The sequence below is a fragment of the Nothoprocta perdicaria genome, unplaced genomic scaffold (genome assembly GCF_003342845.1).
Source record: "Nothoprocta perdicaria isolate Ctin4 unplaced genomic scaffold, notPer1 scaffold_159, whole genome shotgun sequence".
Lineage (NCBI taxonomy): Eukaryota > Metazoa > Chordata > Aves > Tinamiformes > Tinamidae > Nothoprocta > Nothoprocta perdicaria.
In genome coordinates, this window is record NW_020454749.1 from 1,815,805 (window position 1) to 1,824,537 (window position 8,733).

Sequence of the window (8,733 nt, forward strand, 5' to 3'; positions counted from 1 at the left end):
TTTTTTTTTTTTTTCCTTTGAAATATTCAGGAAAGATAGAGTATTTTTAAACACTGGGTACCTCCTTTCCATCTCTATGAAGGTGATCTCTCAGCAACAATTTTTAGCCATTAAGCACCACATTGTACAAAGTTCGTCCTGTCATCCCTTGACACCATTTTTTTGTGTCAACAGCAACAACTATTTCAACAACACACAAATGGGTGAGGTGTAGGTAAAAATATTGGAAGGAGACTTTTGTTTTCTATAGAAATTTAATTTTGGGAGCTGGTGAAATCTCTTCCAATATTTTTAATATGACACATGGTGATGGCACTGCCCTCTGTAGTGCCTGGATACTTGTATTCTACAGGATGTAATTGGTCAGAGACTCTCCCTTGTGCTTTGAAGCTTGATGATTCTCTCTTAAAATGTAGCTCTTGTTGTAGTGATAATGCTTATTTAGTCCCAATCACATTCAAAAACTACTTGAAAATGGCATAGTAGTCTTTATCAAATCCATTCACCCTGATATACTGCTATATGGAAAATGTTTGTGAATCTAACACCTCTGTATAGCAAAACTGAAAAGGCCGATAAATGTCAAATGACATCTGATGACAACCGTTTAAATTACAACCATACAACACTAATGTGTCTTTCATTATCTTGTCATAAAGTCTGGAATATTATTTATATTATTACATAATCTCAGACTGCTTTTGACTAGAACAGGTTTTTCTTGTTTGTACTGAAATTCGCATTAGTGAAGTAAATTTAATTAGAACTCATCTGTATAGGAAGTGTTCAAAGAAAAAAACTCTTCTGAATGCTTCATGTGTAGATGTTCTTCTTTACCAGCATAGAAGTTACATGTCAGTGTATGCAGGGCTGTTTCTTGCTCCTTTATTTATACACTAAGTTCCTCAAAAATAATCACCCAGTTTAGAYAGGTACCTAGCTAGTTCAGGAGAATCTGCAGTGTTACACAGTGTTCACGTAATGTACCCAAAACAAGCTTTAATTTATATATGGGGCTATCATCCCAAAGCTTATCAAGAGGTTGCTTATTTCTGGAAAAATCATTCCAAATCCAAAAAGGATAGATTCAATTGTTCTAATGTTAACCATCTAAAAGTCCAAATATGAAACAGAATCTCAGCCAACTGGCCTTTTAGATAAAAGGAGCATCTCCAGAGGATAATTAATTTGATCTTCTAGAATAAGCATCTAGTTCATGACATGTTAATGTCTCCTCATTCCCTATGAGGGAAAGCCAGGGTAATGAGCTCAGTCTTAGCAGTATTAGGTAGATATCTAAGTAAGGGCAGAAGAATCTAATTCTCCTGATATGAAGAGTGTCCYGTGCCACAAATACCTGTTTATGTGATAGAGGTACTCATAGAATCACATGGCATACTTCACTCTTTAGTTAGGTTAAACTGAAAATGTTCTCTTTCCCCTAAGGTAGTCTACTATAAATATTACCTAGCTTTACCATGCTTGCAGAGTTTACTCCACCTTCCTTTTAGTCCTTTCTGACTATTGTAACGCTTGTGGTGATTCTTCAGAAATAAAAGGTTGTTAAACTACGCAATCACTGTGTAAAAGGAAGAAAAACATTTAGGCACACATACTTATCAGAAAAAAAAATGGAAGTGGGTAAATTGACATGATTAAGCGTAACCCAGGGAATGACTACAAATCTTATTTAATCAGGCAGCATTTTAGTCCTCTTGTGAGAGGAGGGTTAGTCTTACTCAGATGATCAAGTACACAAGGCAGTAGAGGAAAAAAAATAGTTCCTGTTACTGATAAATTATCCAACTGATTCAGTAGGAGCTGGTCTGGTTGTACACAGAGAGCTGAATACGTTTTATCTATAGGAAAAGCAACATTTGACTGCATGCAGGAGAAGATTTGGAAACGCTAGGCATTCAGTAGAAGCTGAACGAGAAGAATTTGCCATGTCATGTTGGGACTCTCCTGACATGCCAACTAGGGAATTAGCTAAGTCTGGAAGTAGCAAATAGCACGGTAAATGACTGTAGCCTTTCATCTTCTCCAACAGAAAAAAAAAAATGTAGTTTTCCTATGAGACTGATATACTTTGAGTCTGGCTAACTATCCCTTTACAGTAAAACATTTCATTTTCAATGATCCAAATCTTGAAACTTCATTTTCACTTCAGTGTAAAGTGAAAGATGTGATTTTCTCCTCTTTCTCTATTGACATGAGCATAGATGGAACTAAAGAGCGCTCAGAATGTTCCAGCACATTGATTACAGGCAGTGATTATGCTGAGACAGAAAAAGAAAAAGAACCCCAAAATACCCATACCCTTCTAGGGAATTTTTATGAAGGAAAGCACCATGTCTTTTAGGCAGATGTCAGATGCATGAGTTTGCTGGAACTAATTCACTCCTCAGTTTACATGCCTACAAAAGAAATAATTGCTAAGTACTGAATTTTGCTGATTGTGCTGACCTTATAGATCATTAGCAGCCACTCATTTTTATAGACAACCAAAACAGGGATGATGTTCTTCTCAGTGTATTGTTTTTATGGATATAATAAATTATATAAAATGTAATTCTGGGAAAGGCTAAAAATCCAAATAGCACCCAAATCCAAATAGCACCCCAAATAGAATTTTGATAAACTTGAAATATCAGTSTGAGCCTATTAAAGATTTTTTTAAAAAGTTGAATTGCTATCATTCTTTCTTTTCACAATAAGTTATCATTGTGTGAATAGTTAAAAAAAAACTGAGAAGAATCTGATTCTGAATTACTTTCTTTTCATCTTTAACTGCTTTAAACAGTTTAAACAGTCCAGAAAACATACCATGGTTTAATGTGTTTTCCCTGAAGTCAGCAATTGTAGTACTTTATTGATAACAGGATAAAGGTAAACAGGAGGATTAATACAATTACTAATGTGCAGTCACCAATTCAGGATATAAACAAGACTTAAACCCAACAAACTTTTTAATGCACTTCTAAAAAAGCAGAAGACACAACAGCAAAATGTTTTTATACATGTGAAAATTAAAGTACTGAGTCTGTGGTCTCTGCTATTATCATGGGGTGGATATTCTAAGCCACATATTTCTCTGTTGAATGACTTCTCAAGAGTCATTTAACTTTATTTATTCATTCTGTTGCTAGAATTTTTTTTTTTGTGTGTTTTTTTGTTTGTTTGTTTTTACCTACCTTGAGCCATGAGCATTACTGCAAAACAAAGAACTAACTGGATTCAAGGCATTGTAGGTGAAGGCTCTAATTTCAGCTTTATGTTGTATAATTGCCTTATTTAACAGTAATGATAAAAATAATACATTAACATATTTTTCTAATATGGTGAACTTACTGCATCTATGTAAGGCAAAGCCAGTTCACAGTTAAGTTATTCACACCAAAATTCAAAATAGTATTAAAAGAGTTGTACACTCATATGTTATACACTCAAGGTGAAAAACCTTGCTTAAAACTTAAGATTTGTTTCCTGTATTAGTTCTTTGATTTTTGGTTTTCTGCTTAGATTTCTGTTTGGTGAGCAGTAAAAGAGATATGATAGCTACCAGAACCAGTAGAACAACAGTAAGTTTGGGATGATTTCTCAGGCACACACTTTAATTTCATAGTCACTGCTTTCACTATGTGACTTGATTTCATCTGGAATCTAGCATTTCCTTAGAAAAACTCATCATAATGTGCAAAGGATTTGAAAGCTTTCTCCTAAATATGAAAAAAAAAAAATCGCAACATTTCTGACTACTGCATTAGTCATCAAAAGCTGAGATTCTTTCAAACTATTTAAAAGTATTTAGCTAAGGACTCATATATTACAGAGCTTGTTTTGGGTCCACATCAGGAGGAGCCAGTGACAACAGGCTTTCCTGGGGAGGAGGTGCCTTGAGAAAAGGGAAGTCCTGAATCAATTTTTCACAATAGCCTTCAATCAAGACACTCTTGAGTTTTGACCTCTCCTGCTTCTCAGGCCAAATCATGCCTATCCAGGATTTCACATGCATGAAAAAGAAAGGTAAGTTTTGAAAAACAAAGATAAATAGTATTGCTATTTTAACTCTTAATTTACCCACAACTTTAAAACATATTTGACCTACACTGCTTATTTCATTAATCCTCAGTGAATAACAACATTGTGTTGTTATAAACTGTGTTGTGTCATAAAGAGGCTTTGAAAGATTGGAATCTACAGCTTTAACTGCAGCATAAGCATTAAATATTAGTGGTACTGTTGTGAGGAGTGCTTTGTAAATTGACTGGAGACACAAATAGAAGATGTAGTTGTTTTATGATCCAGTTTACCCTCTACATCAAGCACAATATATTTACCAAGAGAACTTGAAATTGTTATTTTAGTCTTTACTAGTTGCTTCTAAACAAATATTAAAAGGTGCTGTTTTGTAAAATGTTATCTTTATTTCCTAATATGTTAGTCAAATAGTCAAATAACCAACTCCACCAACTTTTGAAGAATGTCTTTCTTCAGACACTGGGACAGGGAACATATCTACATTTTAAGAAACTCATAAGTCTYTTGATTTTTAAAGTTTAAACAGTTCATTTTCCCATACTCACAATAACTTCTATAAGTTTTGGAAAGATTTTTTTTTGCCACTTTCATTTTTCTTACCCTAAATTTCAACTTCCCTGATTCATCAGGTGGATTTTGTGCACAGCCTTATAATCTCTACAGCTGTTCTGTGGCAAAGACTTGTAATGTATAACACCTTTATGTTTCATTTCTAACTCCCCATGTTTAATTCCAGCARCTCACTATTGTGAAACAAATACATTGTTGGGCCATAACCAGTAGGCATCAACTGTAGCTGAAGTTCAGTAATGAAAGCAAGAGGATTCGTGGAAGATAAAATTTTAAGTAAAAAGTAAGTACCATTTTTATTTTTAGGAATAACTATATGCTTTTTTTTTGGGGGGGGGGGGGAAGCAGCCAAATCTTTCTTTTTCTAGTTGGGGTATTTTTTAAGGTTACTTAATTTCTATCCCATTAAAGAAACTATAATATACGTAAGTATATTTGTGTAGAGGACTTTTCTTCAGAGACTGAAGGATTAGAGAACACTTTTTCCCACAAAAATTGTTAGGCAATGAATTTTATTTTGAACCTCATAGACTTTCTGTGCTGTATGCTAACACAAAACAACTTTATAAGCAGCTTTAGATACATATTGTCCTATGTGACAAAAAAAAAAAAAAGCTTTTTTTTCAAAAGTCCATATTTTTGATTAAAAAAGACATTCTTTGACAAGCCATGGATCTAAAGCTTTTATTTATGAGTGTCACTCCATTTTCTTTTTATTTTCTTGAATATTCTTATGTTGCACTGTTTTTGCTTTGCTATATTCTGTGGACCAATTGTGTATAAACATAAAAAATTATCCAAGGGGTCAAACCAGCAATGCACTTGGCATTCCACCTGCTGCAAGAAAATTGGGATGAGTCTACTTAGATATAATTCACTAGTTTTGCTGCCTCCTAAAATTCGTTCTCTTCATGTTCTCCAGCATTTACAGTCACTGAATTAAGAATGTTAGATCCATCTCTAATGCTTTATAGTCCCTATTTATAGACCTGAAGCCCTTGAACTGGATAATCCCAATAGCTTAATCCTGTTCTCAGCCTGGTGGTAAAATCTGTGTTCATACCTATGGGAGCAAAGCACAGGAGTTCATTACCTACTGAGAAGTACGTTTCATTGTTAGGAATGGGTGGACATTGTTATGAATCAGGTATACAGTGAAGTGGATTGAGAACTGGCTGGATGGCAGAGCTCAGAAGGTGGTGATAAATGGGGCCGARTCCAGTTGGAGGCCTGTGGCCAGTGGTGTCCCCCAGGGGTCAATACTGGGCCTGGTGCTGTTCAACCTGTTCATCAATAACCTGGACGAGGGCACGGAGTAAGTGAGCAAGTTTGCAGGCGATACCAAGCTGGGTGGAGTGGCCGACACTCCAGAGGGCTGTGCTGCCATCCAGAGAGACTTGGACAGCCTGGAGAGTTGGGCAGAGAGGAACCTCATGAGGTTCAATAAGGACAAGTGTAGGGTCCTGCACCTGGGGAGGAATAACCCCAGGCACCAGTACAGATTAGGGGTGGACCTGCTGGAGAGCAGCCCCKCATAGAGGGTCCTGGGAGTCCTGGTTGACACCAAGTTAACCATGAGTCAGCAGTGTGCCCTCGTGGCCAAGAAGGCCAACGGGATCATGACTGCATCAGGGGGAGTGTTGCCAGCAGGTCAAGGGAGGGGATCCTGCCCCTCTCCTCAGCTCTGGTGAGGCCGCACCTGGAGTACTGTGTTCAGTTCTGGGCWCCCCAGAGGGCAAGAGGGACATGGAGCTTCTAGAGAGGGTCCAGCGAAGAGCAGCCAAGATGATTAAGGGACTGGAGCATTTCTCATATGAGGAAAGACTAAGCGAACTGGACCTGTTTTCTCTGGAGAAGAGAAGAACRAGAAGAGATCTGATCAATATGTATAAATACCTGAAGGGTAAATGTAGGGAGAAGAGGGTTAACCTCTTTTTGGTGGTGGCCAGCGACCGGACAAGGGGCAATGGGTGTAAGATGAAACACAGGAAGTTCCATCTGCATGTGAGCAAGAACTTCTTTCCTGTGAGGGTGACAGAGCCCTGGCACAGGCTGCCCAGGGAGGCTGTGGAGTCTCCTTCTCTGGAGATTTTCAAAGGCCTRGATGCCGCCCTGTTCCCCGTGCTCTGGGTGTCCCTGCTGGAGCAYGGCTGGGTTGGACTAGATGATCTCTAGAGGTTTCTTCCAACCTTAACTATTCTCTGATTCTGTTATAGAAAAGGAATTGCAGGGAAAAAGCCATAACCTGCTGAACTACCTGTCTTTGACTCAAGTTGGTATATTTTTCTTTCATAAATTTATGCAGACATACTTTTAAAATCTTCCCTGTCTGCCAGTGTGAGTGTAAGGATGGGTAAGAGCATCTGCTACTTTAAAGTTAGCAGATCATGGGTCTTTTCAATTTAAAGGAAGCCGTAAGTAATAGCGAAGATGATACACAAGACACACAAAGACACAAACCTGACAGATAAAGGATAATGGACAATGACAGAGACCACAAGTCTGTAGTCATCTCCATTAGTACACACTGCAGGCATAACTTTGGAGAAGCCTAACTTGGACTTTGTAACTGAGTCTGCTGTAAATGGTAGCCCTTACGAAATCTCTTAATGCTCATTTTCCTCTCCATATGAATGAAGCCAGTTGTATTTTCTCACAGATGATTTCTAATCTCATTTCTAGTACAAAATTCTTTGCTTGCTACTTTAAGATTGATTTTGTTCCTTTTCTTGCTTCAAGTTCTTTTTTGACTTGGGTTTTCCACAAATGTTGCTATGTTACTAATAGACACGAGTGTATTATATTTAACTTGCTTAGTTTTACTCTTTTACCTCATCATTTTGTCCCTTCTTCAYAATTCAAATAAAGTGTCTATATATTCCCAGTACGGTTCTAGATTGCTTCATTTCATTGGAATGAATGAGCCCTCTACAGCCAATACATGTTGAATTATAAACCCATGAAAGGCCCTTGTTTTCATTTTATGTTTTCCCCGTTATTCACTGTACCCAAAAAGAACCATTCTATGATCGCCTTTAGTAAGAAATGGGGGTAAGCATTGCTCACCCAGTCCCTCACTGGACAACCAGAACTTACTTCTTTCCCTAGCACATCAAGCAGGTGATTTTACCCACTTCTTTGTCTGCTCTGTGGGATGACCCCCTCCTAGTGTTTCGTGCACCGCACATACCACAGGTGCTGCTACTTCCACAGTTGAGCCTAGTACAGGAGTGAACGAAGTGGGGGAATCTGCCTGAAAGCTTTTTGTTAAGTCTGACCGCAGGTCTTTTAAAAAGCATTAACAATGTGAGAACTCAAAAATTTGTTGTAGAATGCAGAATAATTCATTACTGTTCACTGCATTGTTCCAAAATAGAATTACATATGTGTATGCATATATATCCATATATATATATGCATGTATATATWTTTTTTTTCAGATAAACTAATTATAAATCATGGATGTGCTCAACATACTTCCCACTTTATGATCTCTGCCTCCGGTTGGTTAATGTACTATGAATCCATTTACAGACAATGGTCCTTTTACGGAGCCCTGGACAATATACTTGGAATATATGTAACCGTCTGGTACTCAAAATATTCATAGTCAAGATAATCATTTAGTTTGTGAGTAGGAGACCCAGAGCACAGAGGCAAAATCATTCTGTGGAGAACAGTGACAGAGGTTGTCTCATGTCAATATATCTACTTCTGAATACTCAGCCATCAGAGGATCACAAATATATGTCTTTCTATACCAACTTTGGCAAATGCGTAATATGTTTGCTCAGCATGTTCCCAAGTTAGCAAACATATGAAATACTGATGCAGACATCAACTTCTGCAAATGGCAAGATCCATCTGCAGTCTTCACATATATGCAGTTCATAACTTCCCAACATAGATATCTAAAATGTATAAAATGGGTAACACTGCTTACGGCCTAGAAGTACCCTGCTCTCACTCGCAGATAAAGATACTATTTTTATACTCATGCAAAGTTAGATCACATATTCCCATTCAAATTGCTTTCAGTATCAGTAGTGTCATTTATGTGATCTTACTTTGTGATATGAAGAGTATTATCATCCAAGATCAATTCAGCAGGGCACATATTCT